At 38.0% G+C, this 26,876-nt stretch overlaps 1 protein-coding gene across 43 annotated transcripts in view; it reads left to right on the forward strand.

Moving 5' to 3' along the window:
• Positions 1-26,876, forward strand: part of PCBP3 (poly(rC) binding protein 3) — a 306,784-nt gene that overhangs the window by 24,813 nt on the left and 255,095 nt on the right. The gene's annotated exons all lie outside the window — the stretch shown is intronic.

Here is a 26,876-nt window from a genome sequence, read left to right on the forward strand (position 1 = left end):
AATTTGCCATTTTAAAGAGTACATTTTATGTGTACAATTCTGTGACATTAAGTACATTCATGTTGTTGTGCAACCATCCATCTCGAATACTCTTTTCATCTTGCAAAACTGAAACTCTTTACCCATTAAACAATAACTCCCTTTCCCAAACCCCTGGCAACTACCATTCTACTTTCTGTTTCTATGAATTTGACTACTATAGATACTTCATATAAGTGAAGTCATAAATATTTTTCCTTTTGTGACTGGCTTATTTAATGTAGCGTACTGTCTTCAGGGTTCATCCATGTTGTAGCATGTGTTGCAATTTCTTCCCTTTTTAAGACTGAATAATATTCAATTGTGTATATATATATATATACACCACATTTTGTTTATTCATTCTTTGATGGACACTTGGGTTGCATCTACCTTTTGGCTATAGTGAATAATGCTGCCATGAACTTGGGTATACAAATATTTGAGTCCCTTGCTTTTACTTAATTTGTGCATATACCCAGAAATGGAATTACTACATCATATGCTAATACTTTTCTTAACTTTTTGAGGAATGACTGTATTGTTTTCATAGCAGCTCCAGCATTTTACGTTTCTACCAGCAATGCACAAGGGTTCCAGCTTCTCCACATCCTAACCAACACTTATTATTATTTTGATAATAGCTATTCTAATGGGTATAAGGTGATATCTCTTTGTAGTTTTGATTTGCTTTTCTCTAATGATTAGTAATGTTGACCATTTTTTCTTGTGCTTATTGCCCAGTAGTATGTGTTATTGAGAGAAATGTCTATTCAGGTCATTTGCCAGATTTTTAATTGGGTTGTTTGGGTTTTTGTTATTATACAAGTGTAGTTGTTAAAATAGTCTATGTTGGGTAATTCCAACTTCTTGTCTTTGTAGATATGTTTTTGTTTTCTGTGATTTCTACTCTTTCTTCCTCAATGGGTCACTAATTTCTTTTAGGCTACTAGACATTTGTATTTGCAGAATATTTTGAGGAATAATTTGAAATAATTTGGGATGATTATTGTTTTTAGAGAGGTTTTCATCAGGTACTGCTAAGGTTCTTAAAGAAGCAAACTTAATCCAGTGTAGTCTTAAGGACAACCGGATGAGTAGAACAAAGGCTCAGTGCTTGGGAGGGCTGACTTGCTTCTGAGGACTTATTCTTTACCTTGAGGGGTTAGCCCTTTGTGGTTCCAGTGCAAATTGAGGGGTGGTTTCTCAGTATCTGATTCATGCTTTTACTCTGTATCTCTTACCCCCAATTTTTGGATATTTTGGTTAACTTTCAATCCCACAAATTTCAGGGCCTTACATGGTAAAATTTACTTCTTGCTCATGTAACAGTTCACTGTGGATGCACCTCATCAGTGATCAGGTTTCCTCTATGTGGTGATTCGGCCCAGCTCCTCACAGTGGGTGGTCATGCCATCTGCTACGGAGGTGGCATCCTTATCCTCTAGGCCCAGCTTCCTGTCAGTCCAGCTGGCAGATGAGAGAGCACACATGGAGAAGGCACACATGCTTCTCAGCCATGTTGGCCCAAAAGTGACGAGGACCATGATCTGTATCTCTTCATACTTTCCACTGGCAAGATCCAGTTATGGGGTTCTATCTAGATGCAGGCATGAAATCTGCAGTGTGTTGTTTCTGGCTGACAATTGCTTCCCAGTTTCAATGCTGTCCTGGGAAAGGGGAGCACAGTTCTTTATGAACAGTTAGTTATCTGCCTCATTCCTTCGCCTTGGCACACCCTTCTTTCACAACTGTCATGCACTCATCTCTCCAGGGACACAATCCAGAGTTGCCCCAGTTACTGTGTCTTGCACAAAGGATGGATTTCTAGCATTGTGTGGTCTTTATCAAATCCAGTTGTCGCTCTTGTCGTTTGATGACTGAACTGACACACAGGTTGTCTGCTGTTCATACCGTACAATAGTGGAGCCAAACCAAGCCAATTGCAATTTTTAAAACTTCCATTTTGGAAGGGGAGAATGGAAGATCAACATCAGTTCTTGGTCCACAGTTAGAGCAACATCCCATGGGCAAGTATTATGAAGGCATCTATCAATGTTTTCTAAGCAAAGGCCACTAGACACTCACCTGGGAACCATGGGGTGTTGTGGTAAGAGGGCGTTAGAAAGAACCTGTTACAGGATTTGGGCTTTGGTTAGGTGATTTGGGGGAGGGTTCAAGAAAGTGGGATGGTATCAGTAAGTGGGGACAATTTTTTGATGAGTGTCTGTAAATCTTATCTACAAGGAGGTTAGACTGGAGTGAGGTTAAAGCTGTGATTGGTAAAGAAACAGTCATCACTTATGTCAGTGGGGAGAGGGATTTTGACACAATCTTGTTTTTGTCTTTGTTCATCATGGTCAATGTGGTGTGTCTGATTCTTTCACCTTCTATTCTGGGAGTGGGGGCAGGAGAAACTGGTCTGTTGTCCTCCAGGCCTCCTTTCTCTGTCCCTCCATCTGGCTAGGCCTTGGGAGTGCTATGGTTTGAATATTTGTCCCCTCCAAAACTCATGTTGAAGTTTAATCTTAAGATGTGATTGGATCTTCAGGGCTGTTCCCTTATGAGTGGATTAATCTATTCATGGGTTAATGGATAATGGATTAATGTGTTATCAGGGGAGTGGAATTGGTGACTTTATAAAAAGAGGAAGAGAGACCTGAGCTAGCACACTCAGCCCCTTATTGTGTGATGCCCTGCACCACCTCAGGACTCTGCAGAGTCCCCACCAGCAAGAAGATCCTCACTAGATTCTCCTCCTTGACCTTAGACTTCTCAGCTTCTATAACTGTAAGAAGTAAATTCCTTTTCCTTATAAATTACTGAGTTTTTGGTATTCTGTTATAAGCAACAGAAAATGGACTAAAATAGGGAGAACATCTTTCTTAGGGGTTAGGGGCTGCAAGATCCCACAGCCTGCTTTCTGCTTGTGGAAGTTTGGAGGCCTGGGGTTGTTTTGACAGTCACTGACTGTTTTAGGCTCATGTTTCTTTGGCAATGCAGTTTCTCCCCAATTCTAGTAGCTTCTGATCTATTTGCGTCTGGTAGTTTCATATGCCAGTAACTATAGCCAAAGTTCTTTTCTAGTCTTCCAGCTACTTCATATTTTTGCTTTCTTATGCATGTGTCTCTCCCTACCCAGGGTATCTTGAGGCTTAACATAATACAATAGGCATGGGTGTGGGTGGAGACACACCTGTAATCTCACCTGTGTGTACAGTTTAGCCCTCTCTTCATTGTGGAGTCTTAATGGGTCTTTGCTGCTCAGAACATGTTCAGTCGCATATCTTACTCTTGGGGAGCAGAGGGATAGCTTTTCCCGGATTGTTAGGCCCATATTTCTGGACTGTCTCTAGATGCTTTCCTGTCTCTCTCAAGCCAGCTAGTTTTTGCCTAAGCCCGTGTCTTTCTGTGATGCTCAACTGAGCAAAATGGGTAACAGTCACCTAGACAGTTGGCATTCCTTTTTCTCTTCCCCCTGAGCTGGAGGCTGGGTGTGTGCATTATCTGCCTTCAGATGATCAAGGGTAAACGGTTTCACCAAATGACATGCACTGTATAAAATAGGTCTTCTCATTACCAGCTGTCTGACAGCAGTTTTTATTATGGTGTCACCCTCTTCAAGGAGCCCAATTCTGTGTTAATTTATTTCTGTTGAAATATGTATTTAATAATAGATAATTTGAAAGAAGAAAATTTCTGATTAGACTCTTTCTTTGGGAATTATTTGACCCATTTTCTACTTCCCTCCGCCTCTCCACTGTTTGGAAATGAAGCTGTACGTTTGTGGCAGTTTTCTAAGCAGACGTCACAAAGGTGTGGTATGGCAGTTCATCTTTTTTGTTTTTAACTGTATTAACACTGGAAAATCAAACCTTTTCTGATTTCTTAAAAGAAGAAAAAATAAGACACTTCGATTTTTTTGAATGAAATGAGATATAAAGGTAAACATTTTTGATGAAGAGAAGAGTTTTGTATTTAAGTTGCAGTGATGTGGACAACTCCCAGACTCATCCCTCTCTCTCTGTAGTATCCTACAAGAAGTGCCTGGGCCTTCTTGCTTTGAATCTTTTTCTGCTTTGAAGACAGGCAGAAGTGAATACCTGGCCTGAGCTTCTCCTGGGGCCCTTGTGGAAGCAACATGAGATAACTGATGTGCAAACACATTCAAGAGTAAAGCTCTGTGGGTAGAGAAGACATTATTATTTCATCCTGAAGTACTTTCGGAAGGTAAATGATTTATTTAGCAAACTAAGTTCATCCTCCGAGGCCATGTGTTTCTACTATAAGGTACCCAAACTAGCCTTGGAAACTTACAGCACTGAGAGAGGAGAGGTCCAGTGAGCATGTCTCTCTATGAGTTTTACTTAGTTGGGTGCTCTTCTATAGAGTTCTGAGCTCTATTTATAATTATCCTTAAGCAAAAAAGAAACAATCCAAAATGGTGACACAGAGAGTCCAATTTACAGTTATCTGTGGTATAACCCAGTTAATAATCACCATAATACTTAGGGTGCTAGACTGCTGGTTTGAGTTTTTATGGAATTTTGAAGATAATGAGATTTTGTAATGGAACCTTGTTTCTCAGTAATGTCTTTCACTGAATTATCTTGACTTGAGTCAAGACAAGACTCAAGAGTGACTTTATTTTAAATGTAAATCTGCCATGTAACTTCTGACTAACCCTAAGCCGATAATACCTCCACAATGTTTAGTTGATGTTGTTACTCTTTATGTAGGAAGACCAATTCATTGTAAGTTTTCTTCAAAACAACCCTTGTTGTTGCAGAGATCATAGGCTGTGATGACTGTAGCATCCTACACATATCTTCCAGAGCACTATACTTTCGTTCCGAGATATAAACTCTATGTCTGGGGGTTTGTGCAGAGATCTACCTGTTTGCACCTGCCCAAGACCATGATTCTGTCTGTACATTCTCCAGTAAATCACCCAATACCAACAAACTGGATTTCTCTGCCTCCTTCTTTGGTTTCTTGGCTCCTTTGGTATTTGAGGATTGCTTTGCATATATGGCCCTTTCACAGGATACTTCATTAATTATCTAATTAATTAAACAAATAATAATGAAGTAGGTTATGTTGCTTACTAAAAAATTGATAAACTTGAGGTAGCCATACTTCTCTAGGTCCACTTAGGAAACTGAAAGTTTTGGTTTAATAGTCTTTTTCAAAGATAAGCCATGTATTATTCATATAATTAGTGTGGAGGCTGATATTGAGAGAAGGTGTAGTAGCTTGCTTTTATATGAGGGCACTGGAATGAGATGTGATCCGTAGATTCCCATAGTGGTCTGTGACCCATGCTGGGACTGGCTCTTCTCCCCGGCTCCTGGAACAGGGATCCAGCCCCACATGACTTCCCCCTTCCCTGGCTCAGTTGGATATCCACAGGGGCCTCTTTCTCTTGGACATGCCCCCACCTAGCACCCACCATTTCTATTTCTCTTGCTCTGGATGCCACCGCATCTTCAGGACACAGCTTCTCCTGAGCTGATAGGGATGCTCTGGAGCCTGTGGAGTGCCTCTGTTGTCCAGAGTTCTGTGGTAAGGTCCCAAGAAACTTTCCCACCTGAAGAACAGAGCATAGTTGAGGCGAGGTCCTGTGCTTTGCAGGACTTACTGAGGAGACTTTGACCCTGGTCTTCCTTCTGTCATTTCCAAAAGTGAGTGTGTGGGGGCAGTGGGGTGGAGGTCAGTTCAGTGAGCACACACGATGGGGAGGCAGAGCCCTCTACCTCTTGGGCAGCTGAGGCTGAGGTCCTGGGCTGGGCCCGTGTGCTTGGTGTCCTTGATGCAGGGATAGATCTTATTTAAGTGAACATGTCCCTACAGACAGGCAGGTACCACCAAGGGAACCCACAGGCAAGGCCCAAATGCTCTTATTTGTGGTCTACATCAGGCAAAGAACCAGATTGGACTATGAAGCCGGAAGGGAGCTTATAACTTCCTGCTGAACAGAGGAAAAAATGTGACCCACTGAGGGCAGTAATAGCTGATGAGCAATCATGGTGGTTCTTACTCCTGGTTGGCTCAGGGCTGGGGGCACTAGGCGTATTGCAGTGCCAGTGAAAGCAGAGCTGGGGCTCAAACCCTCTTTTTTCACCTCTTTTTTTATGCCATAGCAACCACAGTAAGCCTGTAAAATCTCCTGTGATTTGTGGAGTCTCGGGCTCCCTGGAAACCTTTCAGGGGGCTCATAAGGTCAAAACTGTTTTCATAATGATATGGAGCCATTCTTTCCTTTTTCACTGTGTGGACATTTGCACCGATGGTGTAAAAGCAATGGCAGGTGCTTTGACACAAATCAAGACCATGGCACCAAACTCTACTGACAGTCATCATACTCTTCACTGCCACCCACTCGCATACAAAAAGCCAACACCGTTTAAGAATGTTCTTGATGAAGTCGTAGGAATGATTAATTTTATTAAATTTTGACCTGCGAGTACATGTGTTTTTAATATTCTGTGAGATGGAATTGAAAGTTTGCATAATGTACTTTGGCAGATGGAACTACAATGATTGTTTGAGGAAAAGCACTTGTGCTTTTTTTGGGTTAGGAGTTAAACTAGCTCCTCTTTTAATGGAACACTGTTTTTACTTTAAAGAACAACTGACAGACAAACCATGGTTATTCAGACTTGTATTTTTGGCATAAAATGTCTGAAAATTGAACTAACTGAGCCTGTTACTTCAAAGGAATTAACTGCATGTGTTTGTTGCAAATGATAAAATTGAATTTTCAGGCAAAAGTTAGAATTGTGGAAAACTTGTATCTGTCATGGTGAGCTTGATAGCCTTCCAATATAGGCATCACTCATTCTATTGCACTTTACAGAATTTTTTTTTTTTTTAACAAATTTAAGGTTTGTGGCAACCCTGCATCAAGAAAGTCTTTCAGTGCCATTTTTCCAATAGCATTGCTTACTTCATGTCTCTGTGTCACATTTTAGTACTTCTCATGATATTTCAAACATTTTCATTATTATTATATCTGTTATGGTTATCTGTGGTCAGCGATCTTTGTTACTATTGTAATTATTTTGTGGTGCCATGAACTGTGCCCATATAAGATGTTCTATGTGTTCTGACTGCTCCACAGCCGACCATTCCATCTGTCTGCTTCTCTTGGGGCCTCCGTATGCCCTGAGACGCAACAATATTGAAATTGGGCCAATTAATAACCCTTCAGTGGCCTCTACATGTTCAGGTGAAAGGAAGGGTTGCACATCTCTCATTTTATTTATTTTTTATTTTTATTTTTGAGACAGAGTCTCACTCTGTTCCCCAGGCTGCCGTGCAGTGGTGTGATCTCGGCTCACTGCAACCTCTGCCTCCTGGGTTCAAGCTATTCTTGTGCCTCAGCCTCCCGAGTAGCTAGGATTACAGATGCATGCCACCATGCCTAGCTAATTTTTTGTATTTTTAGTAGAGGCGGGGTTTCGCTATGTTGGCCAAGCTGGTCTCCACCTCTTGGCTTCAAGTGATCCACCTGCCTCAGCCTCCCAAAGTGCTGTGTTAGCCACTGTGCCTGGCCACGTCTCCCACTTTAAATGAAAAACTAGAAATGATTAAGCTTAGTGAGGAAGGCATGTTGAAATCCCAGATAGGCCGAAAGCTGGGCCTCTTATGCCAAACAGCCAGGTTATGAATGGAAAGGAAGTTCTTGAAGTAAATGGAAAATGTTACTCCAGTGAACACACAAAGGATAAGAAAGTGAAACAGCCTTGTTGCTGATATGGAGAAAGTTTGAGTGGTCTGGATAGAAGGTGCAACTAACCACAACATTGCTTTAAGCCAAAGTCCACTCCAGAGTAAGGCCCTAATGTGCTTCACTTCTATGAGGCTGAAATAGATGAGGAAGATATAGGAGAATTTGAAGCTAGTAGAGGTTGGTTCATGGGATTTAAGTAAAGAAGTCTCCATAACATAAAAGTGCAAGGTAAAACAGCAAGTGCTGATGTAGATGCTGTACCTTGTTCTCCAGAATATGTAAGAGAATAGATGAAGGTAGCTACGCTAAGGAACAGATTTTCAATGTAGACAAAATAGCCTTCTATTGAAAGACCATGCCATCTAGGACACCCATAGCTAGAGAAAAGAAGTCAATGCCTGGCTTCAAAGCTTTAAAGGACAGGCTGACTCTTTTGTTAGGGCCTAATGCAGCTGATGACTGTAAGTTGAAGCCAGTGCTCATTTACCATTCCAAAACTCTAGGATCCTTAAGAATGATGCTAAATCTACTCGGCCTGTGCTCTATACTGGAACAACAAAGCCTAGATAACAGCACATCTGTTTATAGCATGGTTTACTGAATCTTTTAAGCCTTCTCTTGAGACCTGCTGCCCAGAAAAAGGTTCCTCTCAAAATATTACTGCTCATGAACAATGCACCCGGTCACCCAAGAGCTCTGATAGAGATGTGCAAGGAGATGAATGCTGTTTTCATGCCCATTAACACCGCATCCATTCTGCAAGCCATGGGTCAAGGAGTAATTTTGACTTTCAAGTGTTACTACTTAAGAAATACATTTTGTGGCTGAGCATGGTGGCTCATGCCTGTAATCCCAGCATTTTGGGAGGCGGAGGCGGGTGGATCACAAGGTCAGGAGATCGAGACCAGCCTGGCTAACACGGTGAAACCCCGTCTCTACTAAAAATACAAAAAAATTACTCGGGAGGCTGAGGCAGGAGAATGGCGTGAACCTGGGAGGCGGAGCTTGCAGTGAGCCGAGATAGTGCCACTGCACTCTAGCCTGGGCGACAGAGCAAGACTCCATCTCAAAAAAAAAAAAAAAAAATAATAATAATAAAATAAAATAAATAAATACATTTTGTAAGGCTATAGCTGCCACAGATGGTGGGTGATTCCTCTGATGGATCTGGGCAAAGTAAATTGAAAACCTTCTGAGAGGCATTCACCGTTCTCGATGCCATTAAGAACATTCGTGACTCATGGGAGGAGGTCACAACATCAACAGAGTTTGGAAGAAGTTGATTCCAACCCTCATGGATGCCTTTAAGGGGTTCCATCCTTTATTGAAGGAAGTCACTGCAGATGTGGTGAAAACAGCAAGAGAACTAGAATTAGAAGTGGAGCCTGAAGATGTGACTGAATTGCTGCAATCTCATGATCAAACTTGAATGGATAAGGAGTTGCTTCTTATGGATGAGAAGCAGAAAAGTGGTTACTTGAGATGCAGTCTACTAGTAGTGAAGATGCTGTGAACATTGTTGAGATGACAACAAAGGGTTTAGAATATTAATATTACATAAGCTTAGTTGCTAAAGCAGCAGCAGGGTTTGAGAGGACTGACTCCAATTTTGAAAGAAGTTATACCGTGGTGAAAGGCTATCAAACAGCATCACATGCTACAGAGAAAACTTTTGTGAAAGGAAGAGTCCATTGATGTGGCAAACTTTAGTGTTGTCTTATTTTCAGAAATTGCCACAGCCACCCCAGCCTTCAGCAACTATCAGCCTGATTGATCAGCAGTCACCAACATCCAGGCAAGACCCCACCACTAAAAAGATGATGACTCACTGAAGGCTCAGATGATTGTTAGCATTTTTTTTTTTTTTTTTAGCAATAAACTATTTTTACTTTTTTCTTTGTTGTTTTTTTGAGATGGAGTCTCTCTCTGTTGCCCAGGCTGGAGTGTGCAGTGGTACAATCTCGGCTCACTGCAACCTCTGCCTCCTGGGTTCAAGCGATTGTCCTGCCTCAGCCTCTTGAGTAGCTGGGATTATAGGTGTGCACCACCACGCCCAGCTAATTTTTATATTTTTAGTAGAGACGAGGTTTCGCCATGTTGGCCAGGCTGGTCTTGAACTTCTGACCTCAAGTGGTCCACTCACCTCAGCTTCCCAAAGTGCTGGGATTACAGGTGTGAGCCACCACGCCTGGCCGCAATAAAGTATTTTTAAAATTAAGGTAAGTACATTGTTTTTAGACATAATGCTATTGCACACAATAGACTACAGTAGGGTGTAAACATAAATTTTATATGCCTTGGGAAATGAAAAAATTCATGTGACTTGCTTTAATTTAATATTTGCTTTATTATGGTACCTGAAAAATGAACCCACAGTATTTCTGAGACATACCTATATTCTAATATGTGTCTTTTATCTCATTTGCAAATATGTCTCCCATCCTGTATCTGCTCTTAATCCTCTTAATCAGGGCTTTTGCAGATAAAATATATTTAATTTTGATGAAGTGCATATTATCAGTTCTTACGAATCATGTTTGGTGTTAAGTTTAGCCGTAGATCACAAAGATTCCTTCTATTCTGTCTTAAGTTTTATAGTTTTACATTTTATATTTGAGTGTGCAATTTATTTTCAGTTAATTTTTCTGTAAGGTGTGAGACTTAGATTGAAGTTCATGCTTTTGCCTATGGATAATTTGATTGCTCTTACATCATTTTTTGGAAAGTCTATCCTCTCACCAGTTGCCTTTGCAATTCTCCAAATCATTTGAGAAACTCATTTCTCCAAAATCATTTGGGCACCTTTCTGTGATTCTCTATAGTATTTTCCATACTGGATTTCTTATATTGTTCCATTGATTGCCATGTCCATCCTTCTGACAATGTCACTTAATCTTGGCTACTGTGGCTGTAAGTCTTGAAATCGGGTAGAGATTTCTCTCATTTGCTCTTGTAAAAAATGTTTCAGTTATTCTAGTTTCTTTGCTTTTCCATATTTATTTTAGAACCAACTTCTCTATATATACACACATTTTTGATGAAATTTTAATGAAAGTTGCATTAAATTTATATAATAATTTAGGGAAAATTGATATCTCTACTATGCTGAATGTTCTTATCCATGAACGTAGTATGTCTCCATTTATTTAGATATATTTGTTTTAATTCTTCAGTGTTTTGTAGTTGTCAGCATAAAATTTCTACACGTTTTGGTGGATTTACACCTAAGTGTGTGTTTATTTTCAGGGATTTTATTATATTTTTAATTTGAGTATCCATGTGTTCATTGATAATATACAAAAATAAAATGAATTTTTGTGTGTTTATCTTTAGTTTTATAACATTGCTGAACTCATTGATTCTAGAAGCTTTTGGTAGGTTCCTTGGGATTTTTTTAGATAATCAAGTCATCTGCAGATTTGGACAATTTAGTTTATCTTTTCTGATCTCTAGGTCTTTTATTTATTTCCTTATTACACAGGTTAGAATTTCCAGCACTATGTGGAATATAAGTGAGCAACCTTGTCCTGTTCCCGATGTTAGGGGAAAATCATTCACTATTTTGCTATGAAGTATGATGCTAGCTGTAGATTTGTATAGATGATATTTATCAAGTTAAATACCTTTTTCTCTGTCCTAGTCTATTTGTACTGCTATAACAAAATACCTGGACTTAGTAATTTATAAACAATAGACATTTACTTCCCATGGTTTGGGAATCTGGGAAGCTCAAGATCAAGGTCCCAGTATTTGGTATTTGGTAAGAGCCTTCTTGCTGCATTCTCACATGGCAGAAGGGGCAAATGCTGCGTCCTTACATGGCAGAAGGCAGAGAGCAAAAAAGGGCCTAAGCTAGTTCCTGCCACCCCTTTTATAAGACATTATTTATTAGGGCAGAGCCCTGATGACTTAATCACTTCCCAGAAGGTGCCACTCTTAACACCACTACAATGGGGATTTAGTTTCAGCACATTAATTTTAGGGGACATTCAGACCATAGCAGCCTCTATTTCTAGTTTTCTGAGAGGTTTTATCACAAATAGATGTTGGATTTTGTCAAATGCTTCACTACATTGAGCAATAGGATTACTTGATTTTTCTTCTTTAGCCTGTAAATATGAAGTACTACATTAATTGATTTTCAAATACTGGAGCAGTTTTCCATTCCTGGAGTAAACCCCATTTGGTCATGTTGCACAATTCTTTGTACAGAGGCTCCCTGACTTAGGTTGGGGTTACATCCTGATAAACCCATTGTATATTGAAAGTATCGTAAGTGAAAAATGCAACCTGGTCTTTGGTCAAGGAATCACTCTTGCTAAAAGTCTGAAACCTCATGGTTTCATATGACTTTTTCACCATCATAAAATAAAAAAGTCATAAGCTGAACCATTGTAAGTCAGGGAATTGCTGAATTCCATTTTTTAATACTTTGCTAAGGATATTTTGCATCTATATTCATGAGGGATGTAGGTCCATATTTTTATTTCTTTTGGTAATGTCTTTTTTGGTTTTGGTGTCAGGGTAATACTAACTTTGTAAGATGAATTCAGAAATTTTTCCTCTTCTTTTGTCTTCTGGAAAATATGATAACCAAAATAAAAAACTCAATGGATGAATGGAGAGATCAGAGGAAGGAATCAGTGAAATGAAAGAACATTAGAAATTATCCAAACTAATAACAGATGTAATATAGACCAAAAAAGAACAAAGGCTCAGAAATCTGGGGGGCTATGAAAAAAATTGCTAAGAATCATGTCATCACATTTCAAGAAGAAGAGGAGAAGAAGAGCAAAGCTGAAAAAAGTACTTGAAGAAACAATAGCTAAAAATTTCTGTGGGTTTGTCTGGAGTGAGCAGTTATTTTGTTAAAGTTTTCTGTCTTGCTAGGCTGTCCCTTTTCTGGTCAAAACTAGGTAAAACATGCTTTTGTTGGGGCTTCTTCCCCCTCCCACCCAGCATCCATTCATATTTATGGTACTATGAACACCCAGGGAATTCACTATCACGTCATTCCTTGGGTCGCAAGGTCTCTAGCTGGTCTGCCTTCCTCTAGTCATCTTTCAGAGTCTATGATTGTTTTATATATAATGTCCAGTGTTTTCAATTATGCTTAGTGGGAGGAATACAGAAAGCACATCTACTCCATCTTCCCAGAAGTGGAAGTTAACCTACAGAAAGATCATTCTGACTAGTATGGGACTGACTGCCTGTAACCAGGCAAAAACTGAAGCAAGAAGACCTATTAAAAACTGAGTGCACTTATCCACGTGAAGAATAATGGTGGCATATGGCCATAGAGTGATAGCAGTGGAGGTGGTAAGAAGTAGCTGGACTCTGAACATAATGTGAAGAAAGTACAGGTAGAATTTGCTGATATATGAGGTATGTAGTATGAGAGGAAGAAAAGAGTCCCAGGGTTTTAGACTGACAAGCAGGAGAATGGCGTGCCATCAGTTGATATAGAGAAAGATGAGGAGGAGCAGGCTAGGGGGAACAGAAGGATGATTGTATTATGTTTTTCAAATAGGAAGTGAAACATGCCAATTATACAGCCAAATCAAGGTGTTAGGTAGGCATATGGATAGCAGCCTGAAGTTTAGAGGATGGAGTCCAGGCCGAAAAGATAAACTGGAGATTCATCAGCCCATAGGAGCTATTTAGAGTCATGAAACCAGGTGAAATCACTAAGGAAGTAAGCTAGAGAAGAGTACCAAGAACCTAACCCTGGGTTTTCCATTGAGGCCTGGGATAGGGGAAGGAATCTGAAACAAAACAAAACAAAACAAAACAAAACAAAAATACTGCGTGTCATCAATCAGAGAGCTAGGAGAAAAGACAGGATAGAGGTATATCCTAGAAGCCAAGTAAAAAAAGTATTTCAAGAAGGAGGGAACAATGACCTGGATTCAGATCCTGCTGATAGGTCAAATAAGATAGGATTGAGACTTGATCACTGGATTTAGCAAAGTCAAAGAGGCCTTTGGTGATCCCCACAAAGCTGTTTTTGGTGGAGTAATAGGGCAAAATCCACATTGCAGCAGGTTAAAGAAAGAATAGGAAGGAATTGCAGATAATAAATGTAGATTTAGGTGAGTCACTAAGTTCACCTATAATTGAGGATAATGGTGATGCCTTTCCTTCCTTAAATTAATCTTTACGGAGGACTTACTTTGGGTTAGACACAGCAAAGTAAGGAGATCTAAGGTGAAAGAGACTTTTAGGGTTATAGGGAGAGATATAAAAATAACAAGTACATTGGATTGTAACAGGAGATCATAGACAAATATGTATAATACTGTAATGGAATGGCAGATTCTCTACAAAGTCAGGATAGAGTTTTCCAGGGATGTGACACTATGCCTTGAAGAAGTTTATCACAGGAATCAATACACGTGAGTGTTTTAAAAATAAGGTGTTGCTGCGCCTGTAATCCCAGCACTTTGGGAGACTAAGGCGAGCAGATCACGAGGTCAGGAGATCAAGACCATCCTGGCTAACACGATGAAACCCGGTCTCTACTAAAAATACAAAAAATGATCCCGGTGTGGTAGCAGGCACCTGTAGTTCCAGCTACTCGGGAGGCTGAGGCAGGAGAATGGCATGAACCCGGGAGGCAGAGCTTGCAGTGAGCCGAGATCGTGCCACTGCACTCCAGCCTGGGCGACAGCGAGACTCCATCTCAAAAAAAAAAATAAATAAATAAAAAATAAGGTGTTGCTGGGCATGGTGGCTCATACCTGTAATCTCAGTGCTTTGGGAGGCCATGACAGGAGGATTGCTTGAGACCAGCCTGGTCAACATAGAACCCATCTGTACAAAAAAAAAAAAAAAAAAAAAATTGCCAGGTGTGGTGGCACATGCCTGTAGTCCCAGCTACTCTGGAGGTTGAGGCAGAAGGATCCCTTAAGCTCACAAGTTCAAGGCAGCCATGAGCTATAATCACACCACTTCACTCTAGCCTGGGTGACGGTGAGACCCTGTCTCTAAAAACAAGAACAAACAAACAAAAAAGTAATAAGGAAGTATATGTTAAGTTAAGAGGGTATTAAGTATGCAATTTATGCAGTTCTGATGGTGCCATTGGTAAGGAAGGACCTGAGATTAACTCATAAGAGAGAGAGAGAATTACTGATTTTACTGCTTGATATAGTGTGGATATTTGTCCTTTCCAAATCTCATATTGAAATGTGATCCCCAGTGTTGGAGGTGGGGCCTAGTGGGAGGTGTTTGGATCATGGGGGAAGATCCCTCATCAATGGCTTGGTGTCCTCCCTGCAGTAATGAGAGAGTTCTTACTCTGTTAATTCACACGATAACTGTTTAAAGAAGAGCATGGAACTTCCCTGCTCCTTGCTTTCTTTCTGTTTATGTGACATGCCTGTTCCTCTTTCACCTTCCACCATGAGTAAAAGCTTCCTGAGGCCTCAGCAGAGGCCAAGCAGATGCTGGTGCCATGCTTGTACAGCCCGCAGAGCCATGAGCCAAAACACCTCTTTTCTTCATAAATTGCGCAGTCTCAGGTATTCCTTTATAGCAACGCAAAACAGACTAACACAGTGCTCATAAAATGTCTGTTAAACCAGAGAAATATGAATGGGCAATGCTACAGTTTAATTTTCCATTCTTAGTGTTTATAGTGATTTACATGAGGTTTGATAAATGTTAAGCTATGGAATAAAACACACAGAAGTCTATCTTCCCCACACCCTGCCCCCTGCCACTCTGCTACAGAAAACCATCAATGTATATCCCTGTGACTGTCTACCATATCAGCTTGTTGGCTTGAACATTTTGAGTATTACAAACCATCATCCTAACATTAGATGCAAAGACCAAATGTTACACTTTCTTTAAAAACAAAGAGAGGTGAAATAAGCCAGTCATAAAAGGACAAATAATATATGATTCCACTTAAGTGAGATACCAAGAGTAGTCAAATTCAGAGACAGAAAATAACATGGGGAGTGGGTTTTAAAGGTTGTGGGGAAGGGAAAAATGGGGAATTATTGTTTAATGGATACAGAGTTTCAGTTTTGCAAGATGAAAACAGTTGTGGAGATAGATGGTGGTGATAGTTGCACAACAGTGTGAATGTATTTAATGCCACTTAACTGTACACTTGAAAATGGTTAAGATGGTGAATTTTATGTGTATTTTACCACCACTAAAAAAAATAAAAATAAGAAATACAAAAAGGAAGGAGACCTTTGTCTCTGCCCATGATGGAGTAACCAGGATAGGACTTATCCTTCTGTTGTGAACAACCAGAAAACTGGAAAAATATATAAAACAACTTACTTCAGACACTGGACAACAGGCTGCGCAAGACTGATAAAGATAAACCCTGTAATTCCCAACTTTCTTAGTAAAAGTACTTTTCAAACTGCACGGCAATGAGGGGGAACATAAGCAGAGCCTTACAGCATAACTGAGTTGGTGAAACATAAAAGCTCAGGCAGGCTTAGTTAGTTGGAGATTGTGAAGAGGAGATACATGGAAAGACTCTGAAGAGAAGTAAAATCAGCCCCAAAAATCTGCACTGGGGATTCCTTCAGTCTGTTGCCAAACACTAACCAATAACCAACACATGAGACTCCATGAGGCAAGACAAGAAACAAAAACAAAACAAAACAAAACAAAAAGCCTGTAAGATGAACTTTTTTTTTTTTTTTTTTGAGATGGAGTCTTACTCTGTCGCTCAGGCTGTAGTGCAGTGGCACAATCTTGGCTCACCGCAACCTCTGCCTCCTGGGTTCAAGTGATTCTCCTGCCTCAGCCTCCTGAGTAGCTGGGATTACAGGCATCTGCCACCACCTTGGCTAATTTTTGTGTTTTTAGTAGAGACAGGGTTTCACCATATTGGCCAGGCTGGTCTCAAACTCCAGACCTCAAGTGATTCGCCTGCCTTGGCCTCCCGAAGTGCTGGGATTACAGGTGTGAACCACCGTGCCTGGCCTAAGATGAACAATTTACATTGCTCAACAGAGGTTTGGGAGACAATTAGAGTTTTGGCCAGCCAGAATGGAGCATCCCTCCTGAACCACCAAGGCAATCAGTAGAGGTAACGGAAAGGTATACCTCAAGAGTAGGGCTAAATTAGCTCTAGAGTAAAAGATACTGTACATCCAACCTAACAAAGCTTAAAAAAGCTGATCCACAAGTAAATTATCTGCATGAAAGAAGACAGTCTACTATTCTTTTAAAAAATAACGACAAAATCCAGACACTTAATGTAATTTTCACAGTGTCTACTATCATCTAAAGCTATTGGACCTACAAAGAAGCAAGAAAATATGGCCAAAAACAAGAGGAAAAGCAGTCAATAGGAACAGACCCTGAAAGGTAGAGATGATAAACTGTCCAAACAAGGATCTTAAAACAAGTATTATAAATATGTAGAAGTACTTAAAGGGCAACATGAACATAGTATAAGATAAATAGAAGATATATAAAAAAGAGTCAGATGGAACTTTGACAGTGAAATAAATATCAGAAATGAAAACTTTAATAAATGAAATTAACAGCTGATTAGATGTGCAGAAGAAAAACAGCTGTATAACATAGAAATAGAAAAGACCCAAACTAAAACACAAGGAGGAAAAAAGAGCTTCAGTGACCTGTGGAACAGTATCAGGCAGTGTGGCATAACCTAGAAGTCCCAGAAGAGGAGAAGAGGAAGGTGTGAAGAAAAAAAATATTTGAAGAAACAATGGCAGTCAATGCCAGAAAATACTTCAAATGTGGTAAAAGCAATAAACCCACAATTTGAAGATGCTTAATAAAACTCAAGAAAGATAAACACAAAGAAAACCATATTGAGGCCCCAAAGTGTAGGAGGAGAACCTTAAGCACAGAGGCAGAAATATAAGAATGAATAGGCATGGATTTCTCATCAGAAATTAGCCAAAAAAGAAAAAAACAGTGGACCCACAACTTTAAAGTGCTAAAAGAAAGACTGTAAACCTATAATTCTATTTCCAGAGTAAATATTATTTAAAATTAAGGAGAAATAAAGACTTTCCAGAAAAACAAAAGCTGAATTTGTCACCAGCAAATTTAGGTAATAAGAGAGGTTAGAGAAAGTTCTTAAGGAGGAATTAAAATGATATAGGTGAGCATCTATCCATCAAGAAAAAGAAAAATCCACTATGATAGATATGGATAATACAGTGATGTTGTCAGGGCTGGAGAAATGGAATGCCAAAAGAGAAAGAACCTAATAAACAAGAGGAACAAAGAACAGATGAAATAAACAACAAACAAGTAGTAAGTTAGTAAATTTAAACCCAACAGTATCAAAATTATAATAAAAGTAAATGGTCAAAACATTCCAATTACAAGGCAAAGACAGGATAAAAAACAAGACCCAACAATATGAATAAAACTCACATTAAATATAAAGATACAACTAGGTTAGAAGAAAAAGGATGAAAAAGATATACCATGCAAAGACTAATCAGAGATAAAGACATTTCTTTTCTTTTTGTTTTTTTTGAGACGGAGTCTCGCTATGTTGCCCAGGCTGGAGTTGCAGTGGCATGATCTCCACTCACTGCAAGCTCCACCCCCCAGGTTCATGCCATTCTCCTGCCTCAGCCTCCCGAGTAGCTGGGACTACAGGCACCCACCACCACACCTGGCTAATTTTTTTGTATTTTTAGTAGAGACGGGGTTTCACAGTGTTAGCCAGGATGGTCTTCATCTGCTGACCTCATGATCTGCCCGCCTTGGCCTCCCAAAGTGCTGGGATTACAGGCATGAGCCACCGTGCCTGGTCAAAGACATTTCATAGTGATAAAATATCAGTTTATCAAAAAATATAACAATCCTACTGTGTATGTACCCAAAAACAAGTTTTAAAATACATGAAACAGAATTAAAAGTAGAAATAAGACAGCACTCTTTTCCCTGTACTAAAGCAAGTAGACATGAAACCAATAAGAGAATAGAAGAGTTGAACAACACCAGCAACCAATTTGTTCTACTGAAACTTATAGAATATGCCAGCCAACAACTGAAGAATACAAACTAATTTCAAGAAAACATGAAAAAGTGTTAAATAATAAAATGTTTTCTGACTACCACAAAATTAAATTAGAAATCAATAATAAGGTTATTGATAAGAACACGAGATTCTTCTTATGATTTTTGCAACTTCTGGTAAGTCTACAATTATTTCCAAATATAAAAAGTTCAAAAATATGTGAGATACAGCTAAGGCAGTGGTTACGTAGAAGTGTACAGATGTCAGTGCTGACATCAGAAGAGGAAAAAGATCCCAAATCAATTACTTTAACCTTTACCTTAAGAAGCTAATAAAATAACAGTAAAGTATATCCAAAATAAATAGGAAGAAAATAATAAAGTTAAGAATAAAGATCAATAAAATGAAAAACAGTAAAAAGAATATGAAGGCATAATCATTGTACTTGAAAAAGGCAATAAAATTAATAAACCTTTGGCTCAACTGATCAGGAGAAGAGAAGAAATACAGGTTAAAAATATCAGTGGTGAAAAAGAAGACATCATTACAGATCTTACAACACTGAAAAGGCTAATGATGCAATATTTTATATCACTGAACTTGATAACTTAGAAAAATTCAGTACCTTAAAAAAAACAACAACAAAAACAAATTACTAAAATTGACTCAGGACACAAAAATCTGAAAAGCTTTAAAAATCCAAGTCCTTAATTTAAAATTTTACCACTAAGAAAACTTGAGGCCCAGATGAATTCTATCAAAAGTTTGAGAAAAAAATAATATTCCTACACAATTTTTTTTTCAGAAAATGGATGAGGGAATACTGCCGAATTTATTTAATGAGGCCAGCTTTATCCTGTCATGAAACCTGGCAAAAATATTCCAAGATAAAAAACACCAGAAAATTTAACTCAGGATCATAGATATAAAAGTCCTTAATCACTGATATAAAAGATGACAAGTATCAGCAAATCAAACTCAGGAAGATAGGTAGGTAGGTAGATAAGCCATCAGGACCAAATGGGGTTCAACCTAGGAATGCAAGGTTGGTTTAACATTTAGTAAACTCAAAATATTAACAATAAAAGAATACTCTATGATCACCTCAATACATGCAGGTAAAACACTTGACAAAATTCAACACACATTGATGATAAAAAAAATTTTAGGAAACAAAAAAAGGGAACTTCTTCAAGCTAACAGGTGGATTTATGAAAAACCCACAATTAACATTATACTTCATGGTGAATGACTGAACGTTTCCCCCTAAGATAAAGAACAAGGCAAGAAGATCCATTCTCACTACTTCTATTCAATATTATACTGGAAGTCCTAGACAATAAAGTGGGAAAAATAAATAAAAGGCGTACATATTGGATAGGAATTCACAGATGATCAGATCATAGAGAAAAGGTTATTAAAACTAATAACTTTAGCTAAATTGAGGATAAAAGTTCAATATATAAAGCTAACTATTTTTGTATACTAGCTAACATTGGAAATGAAAAAAATTATAAACTGCCATTTATAATAGTATCCCAGAATATGAAACAGGATAAAGTTAATAAAATATGTGTAAGACTTGTATACTGGAAATTTCAAAACAGTGCTAGGAGAAATGAAAGACTTAATACATGAAGAGATTATGATGTACGCTGACTGGAAGACTCAGTGTTGGTAATATGTCAATTTGAATTGATCTACAGATTGAAAGCTATCTCAATCAAACTCTAGCAGGCTTTTTTGGAAGAAGTTGAGAAGCTGAGTCTAAATTTTTGTTTTTAAATGCAAAAGACCTAAAACAGCCACAACTATTTGGAAAAGAACAAAGTTGGAGGACTTGATTTATCTGGTTTCAAATATCCAGTAATCGATAGCATATGATAGCATAGGGATAGGCATGTAGATGGAACAGAACACAGAGTCTAAAAATAGACCCAAGCTTGTATGATCAATTGATTTTTGACAAATGTCAAGGCATTTCAATGAAGAAAGGGAAATATTTCCAACAAACTGTCAGAAGAACTGAATATCCATATATAAAAAAAAGAACCTTGATCCTTGCCTAACACTGTATTCAAAATTAACCTGAATATAAAAGCTAAGTCCATGAAACTTTTAGAAGAAAACAAACGAGAAAATCTTTCTGACCTTGGGGCTTGCTAGATTCTTAGATACATCAACAAATAGATAAAAATAAAAATAAAGCAATACATCAACAAAAGAAAAACTAATTTACATTTCGTCAAAGTTTTAAAATTCTGTTCTTTGCAAGACACCATTTACAAAATGAAAAGGCAAATAGCAGAATGGAAATTTTGTTCCTACATATATCTGAAAAAAGGACTATTTCAGAATATACAAAGACCTTTTGCAGCTCAATAATAAGGAAACAACAACTCAATAAAAAATACCAAAATATTTCTACAGATACATCATAGAAGACATACAAATGGCTAATAAGCATGTGAAAAAGATGCTCATCATCATTAGTCTTCAGGAAAATGAAAGCTAAAAGCACAAGGAGATATTAATATCTGTCATTAGTCTTTAGGAAAATAAAAACTAAAGTTAGATACCGGTATACATCTAATAGAATGGCTAAAATGTAATGAAAATAAGTAGTGATACAAATAGTGGTAAGCTGGATCCGTCACACAGGGCAAGGGGGAGAGTAAACCACTCAACCACTTTGGAAAACAGTTTGACAGATCCTTATAAAGCTAAATACCGTAGCACTTACCGTATACCACGTAACCATTCCACTCCCAGATAATTACCCACAAAAAAAGAAAGTATATTCTTATGCAAAGACATGTACAAAAGTGTTCACAGTAGCTTTATTTATAATAGTTAAAAGCTAGAACAATTAAAAAATCTATCAACAGGCAAGTAAACAAACATAGTACAATACTAACTAATAAACAGGAACAAAATACATTCATTACAATATGGATTCATCTTAAAAATGTTGAAAGAAGTAAGCCAGACATAACAAAAGAAGTCAGTACATATCATATGATTCTATTTACATAAGAATATCAATAATTGCCCAGACTGGAAGGTGAGAGTGGGGAATATTGAATGAAAAGGGGTACCAGAACCTTTTGGGGTGATGTTCTATATCCTGTTTGTGTGGGTAGTTTTATATATATATATATATATATGATATATATATAAAATATATATAATATATACGTATGTATGTATGTGTGTGTGTGTATATACGTCACAATTCACTAATCTGTACACCTAAAATAGATGAATTTGATTGTATATAAATTGAACAGAGAGAGGGAGAATTCTGCCTTCAATTAGAACACAGTGAGTCAGAGCAGGCCAACATTACCAATGGAACAAGTGGATTTATAAAAAATGGTAAATTGAAAAAACTGTATTTCTAAAATGATCAAAGCAATGAAGAGTATATGAGCTATAACAACCCTTCTAGATAAGCTAAAAATAAGCCAGTAATTCCAAACATTGCCTAAGAATCACGTGTGGTTGAAGCTGAGGGATTCTATGGGAGAAAAGAAAAACCAGCAGAGTGTTTCTGCAGTCTCAAGGTACTATTATAATTGACTGGAAACTAAAGGAGTCCCCAGCACAAGGCTTGTTCTGTCCACCAGATTATCTGGCAAGTTCTGGAACTGTGCAAGAAGCCAGGAGATGGACCAGTGAGACAGAATGGCAACTCTCCCACGTTCTCCAGGTGTCTAGGGAATAGAGTCACCCTGAAGGAAACAGGCCTGCAACAAGTACACAGTCCATCTTCCCCTCAAGTCATTTTTCCAGATTTGAATCCATAGTATGTGGCAGGAAGCTGAAAAGATCAGCTCAGAAGCTTTAACTGGCTGAACTTTCAGGACTGAGGAGATAAGGACCTGGAAGGGTCTCAATAAAGAATCCAGGAAGGCCACTCTCAAGTTCAGGGACAAACTGGAGGTTTCTAAACAGAGACCTTAGGTTGTAACTCAAAAAACTAGAAGAAGAACAGCAAAATAATCTAAAGTAAGTTGAAGGAAAAAAATAAGAATGTAGAAATCAACAAAATTTAAAACAGACAAAAAATTGAGACAAAAGCTGGTTCTTTGAAAAGATCAACAGAATCTATGAGCTCATAGCTAGAATGATCAAGATAAAAAAAAAAGAAGGCACAAAACATGAATATCAAGAATGAAAGAGGAATTATCTCTACAGATCCTACAGATAATAAAAGGATAATAAGAGAATATCCTAAACAACTTTAGCCAGCATATTAAACAACTGGGAATAATTGGTCGAATTCCTTGAAAGACTAAAGCTCATTCAAAACAACGAAGCAATTAAAGCTCATTCAAAAATAAATAAATAACCTGAATAGGCCCATATCTACTATATAAATTCAATTTCTAGTTAAAAACTCTAAGCTCAGAAGGCTACACTGGTTCATTCTACCAGATGTTTTTAAAAGAATTAATACTGATTCTACCTAGACTCTTCCAGAAAACGGAAGAGAGGAAAACACCTCTGAACTCATCTTATGAGGCCAAGAATATCCGGATACCAAAACCAGATGAAGATATTACAAGAAAAACCTACTGACTAATATTCCTCATGTAACTAGGTACTAAAATCCTTAAAACATTATCAAATCAAATCCAGAAATATTTTAAATGGATAAAACATCACAACCAAATGGGGTTTATAGCAAGAACGTGAGGTTGGTTTACTCATCATTCAATGTAATCATCATCATTCAATGTAATTCACCATATTAACAATAAAGGAGAAAAACCAGACAATTATTTCAATAGTTGCAGAAAAACATTTGACAAAATTCAACACCCACTAATAATAAAAATTCTCAGTAAATTAGGAACATACAATAATTTCATCAACCTGATAAAGGGCATCTATAAAAAACCTACAGCTAACTTCATACTCAAAGGTGAAATAGTGAACACTTACCTCCTAAGACTACCAACAAGGCAAGGATGTCTACTCTTGCCACTTCTCTTCAACATTGTTCTGATACCCACAATAACGTGGGTGAATCTCAAAATTGTTATGTTAACTGAAAGAAGACAGACATAAAAAGAGTTTATAGTATATGATTCCATTAATACAAAATACAGACTAATCTAAAATGACAAAAAGCATGTCTGTGTTTTTCTTGGACCCAGAGGCAGTGGAGGGAATAGCCTATAAAGGAACACAAGTAATCTTTTGGGGGTGATGGAAATGCCCTGTCTTAGGATCATACACAACTGTTAAAACTCATCAAATTGTACACTTTAATACAATATAATTTTTAAGGTAAATCATTCCCCAATAAATTTGATGAGAACAAATATGATTAATATGTTTAAAAACAGGAAAAGAGGAACAAATGGATAAAAAGAAGAATTTCAATGCTGACAGAAAACTGTCAATCTAGAATTCTATACTCAGTGAAAATATTTTTCAAAAATGAAGGGCAACATAAATATGTTCTCAGACAAAGATTGAGACGGTCTGTCATAGACAGACCTGCACTATAAGAATACTTTTAGCAAGTTCTTTAGGTTGAAAGGAAATATTCCCAAATGGAAGCATAGAAGAAATGAAGAACACAAGAAAGGGTAAATATGTGAACAAATATTTTAAGATACTGACTGCTTAAAACAGAAATAATGTCATATTGAATCTACAACATGTAAAAATGTATGACTCTGTCAGTGCAGGAGGGGATAAAGGGAGTTAAACTCTTCTGAGATTTTTAAAGCAGTCTGTAATAAATTATGGTGTAATTGAAATCTCTTAGATAACTGTGAAAATGATAACACTAGAATAAAAAAGAAGCTGAGATTAAAACAACGGAATAAAAAATACCTCATTATTCCAAACGAAGATGGGAAAGGGGAAATAAAGTAACCAAAGAACCACAGGACCAAAAAAACAACAAAAACAACAACCAACCAAATAGCAAGATGGTAGAACTAAAATGAACATTTTAGAAATACAAATTGAATGCAAATAGATTAAACACTCCAATTAAAATTCTAAAGGTTGTCTATAGAATAAAAACTATGTTCTGTCTAAAAGAAGCATATTTTAAAAGCAAGGATGTAGTTAGGTTGAAAGTAGACGAGAAAAATCTATACCACTTGAACATTAACCAAAACAAACTGGAGTAACTTTATTACTGTAGTCAAAATTGACATTAAGGCAAAATATATTACCAGAGAAAAAGAAGGTCATTGCATAATTATAAAAGGGCTAGTTTAGTGGGAAGATGTAACACCCTGAATAGCCATGCATCTAATATTGTCTCCTTAAAATACAAAAAGCCAAAACAGAACTGAAAAGAGGAATAAATACACAATCATAGTTGAAAACTTTACATGCCATTACACTGAAATTTGTAAATAAATTTAGCAAGGTTGCTGGATAGAAGGTGAATAAACACCACTCAATTATATTTCTATGTAGCAGCAACAGTAGAATCAAAAGAATTTCTAGAAATAAAACCAGTGCCTCTATAGTAAAGACAACAGAATATCATTGAGAAAAATTAAAGAATGCTTAAGTGGAGGAATAAATCATATTATTTGAATTGAAAAACTCAATATTATAAAAATATCAGTTCTTTCCCAAACTGCTCTTTGAAACTAAAACACCACGATCGAAATTTCAGCAGTTTGTTTTTTTTAGGTGTAAATCAGCATGTTTATTCTAAAACATATAAAGATGTGCAAAAGACTTCGAATAGCACAGGCAGTTGTAATGCAGAATGCCAGTGGAGGATCTCCACCAGCCATTATGAGGATATACTATCAAGCTATAGTAATCAGTACAGAGCCTTGACATAAGATGGAGAAATTGAAATAGAAGAGTCAAGAAACAGACCCACCCAAATGGTGTGCTGTGCCAGTTATCTGTTATTACCTCTTAACTCCTGATCCCACCTGTCTTGGCCCCGTTTGTTGAAATTGGTGCTGGACCCTAAGAAAATTCCTCCTTGACCAGTTGGCATAGTGGTGGGCTTGTCAGCAGAGGGTGCTGGAGGGACACAGGTAGAGGAAGGGGCTTCTCTTCCAGGTTTCAGGGTTTTTGTTCTTGTTTGATGGCATGGCAGCCAGTGGGCAGTTTCTTATCAAGAGTAGCCAGCACCCCAGTAGATGACTGCCCAGAGAGTCTCACAGGCACCTCAGCACTGGCTCCAGCCTCAAGTACCTCAGTGAGTTTCTCCAGTGGGTCACAGCCATGCCCTCTGTAACAATGCCTGAATCTCAGACTTGTTAGAGAGATCCTCTTCTAAGTTTCTTCCATTTCTTAGGACTCTCCTTTACTGGCTTTTACATTTGTTATTCCTATATTCTTTACAGTGGCCTTTACCCTTTACCCATCTTGATAGTTAATCGCTTTTACTAGTTATTCTTTTTATTAAATTTTCCCTACTCAAATTACTTCTGTAACTATTGTCTCCTGACTAGAACCTGGTACATAAGGCCACTTGATTTTTAGCAAAGGCACCACCTACAATTAAGCACGAAAAGAATGGTCTTTTCCAGCCAGGTGCGTTGGCTCACGCGTGTAATCCCAGCACTTTGGGAGGCCGAGGCAGGTGGGTCACGAGGTCAGGAGTTCGAGACCAGCCTGGCCAACATGGTGAAATCCCGTCTCTACTAAAAATACAAAAATTAGCCTGACGTGGTGGCACACACCTGTAATTCCAGCCACTCAGGAGGCTGAGGCAGGAGAATCACTTGAACCCAGGAGGCGGAGGTTGCAGTGAGCTGAGATCGCGCCACTGCACTCCAGCCTGGGTAACTAGAGCAAGACTCTGTCTCAAAAAAAAAAAAGGTCTTTTCATTAAATGGAAGTAGAATAACTGGACATACATATGGAAAACATGAACTTGGACTCCGTCTCACACCAGCCACACTTGGATTGGACCTAAATGTTAAAGGAATATAGTAACGCTGCTAGAGGAAAATATGGAAGAATATTTTCTTCATGGCTTCAGGGTAAACAAATTTTTCTTAAACCAGACTCAATAAGCCCTACCTATAAAAGAAACGGTTGAGAAGTTGGACTTTATTAAAAATAAGAACTTTTGTTTATCAGAAGACCATTAAGTGAGAGAAATGTGAAAAACAGGGCATGCACCAA

This window comes from Gorilla gorilla, chromosome 22 (assembly GCF_029281585.2).
Source record: "Gorilla gorilla gorilla isolate KB3781 chromosome 22, NHGRI_mGorGor1-v2.1_pri, whole genome shotgun sequence".
NCBI classification, from domain to species: domain Eukaryota; kingdom Metazoa; phylum Chordata; class Mammalia; order Primates; family Hominidae; genus Gorilla; species Gorilla gorilla.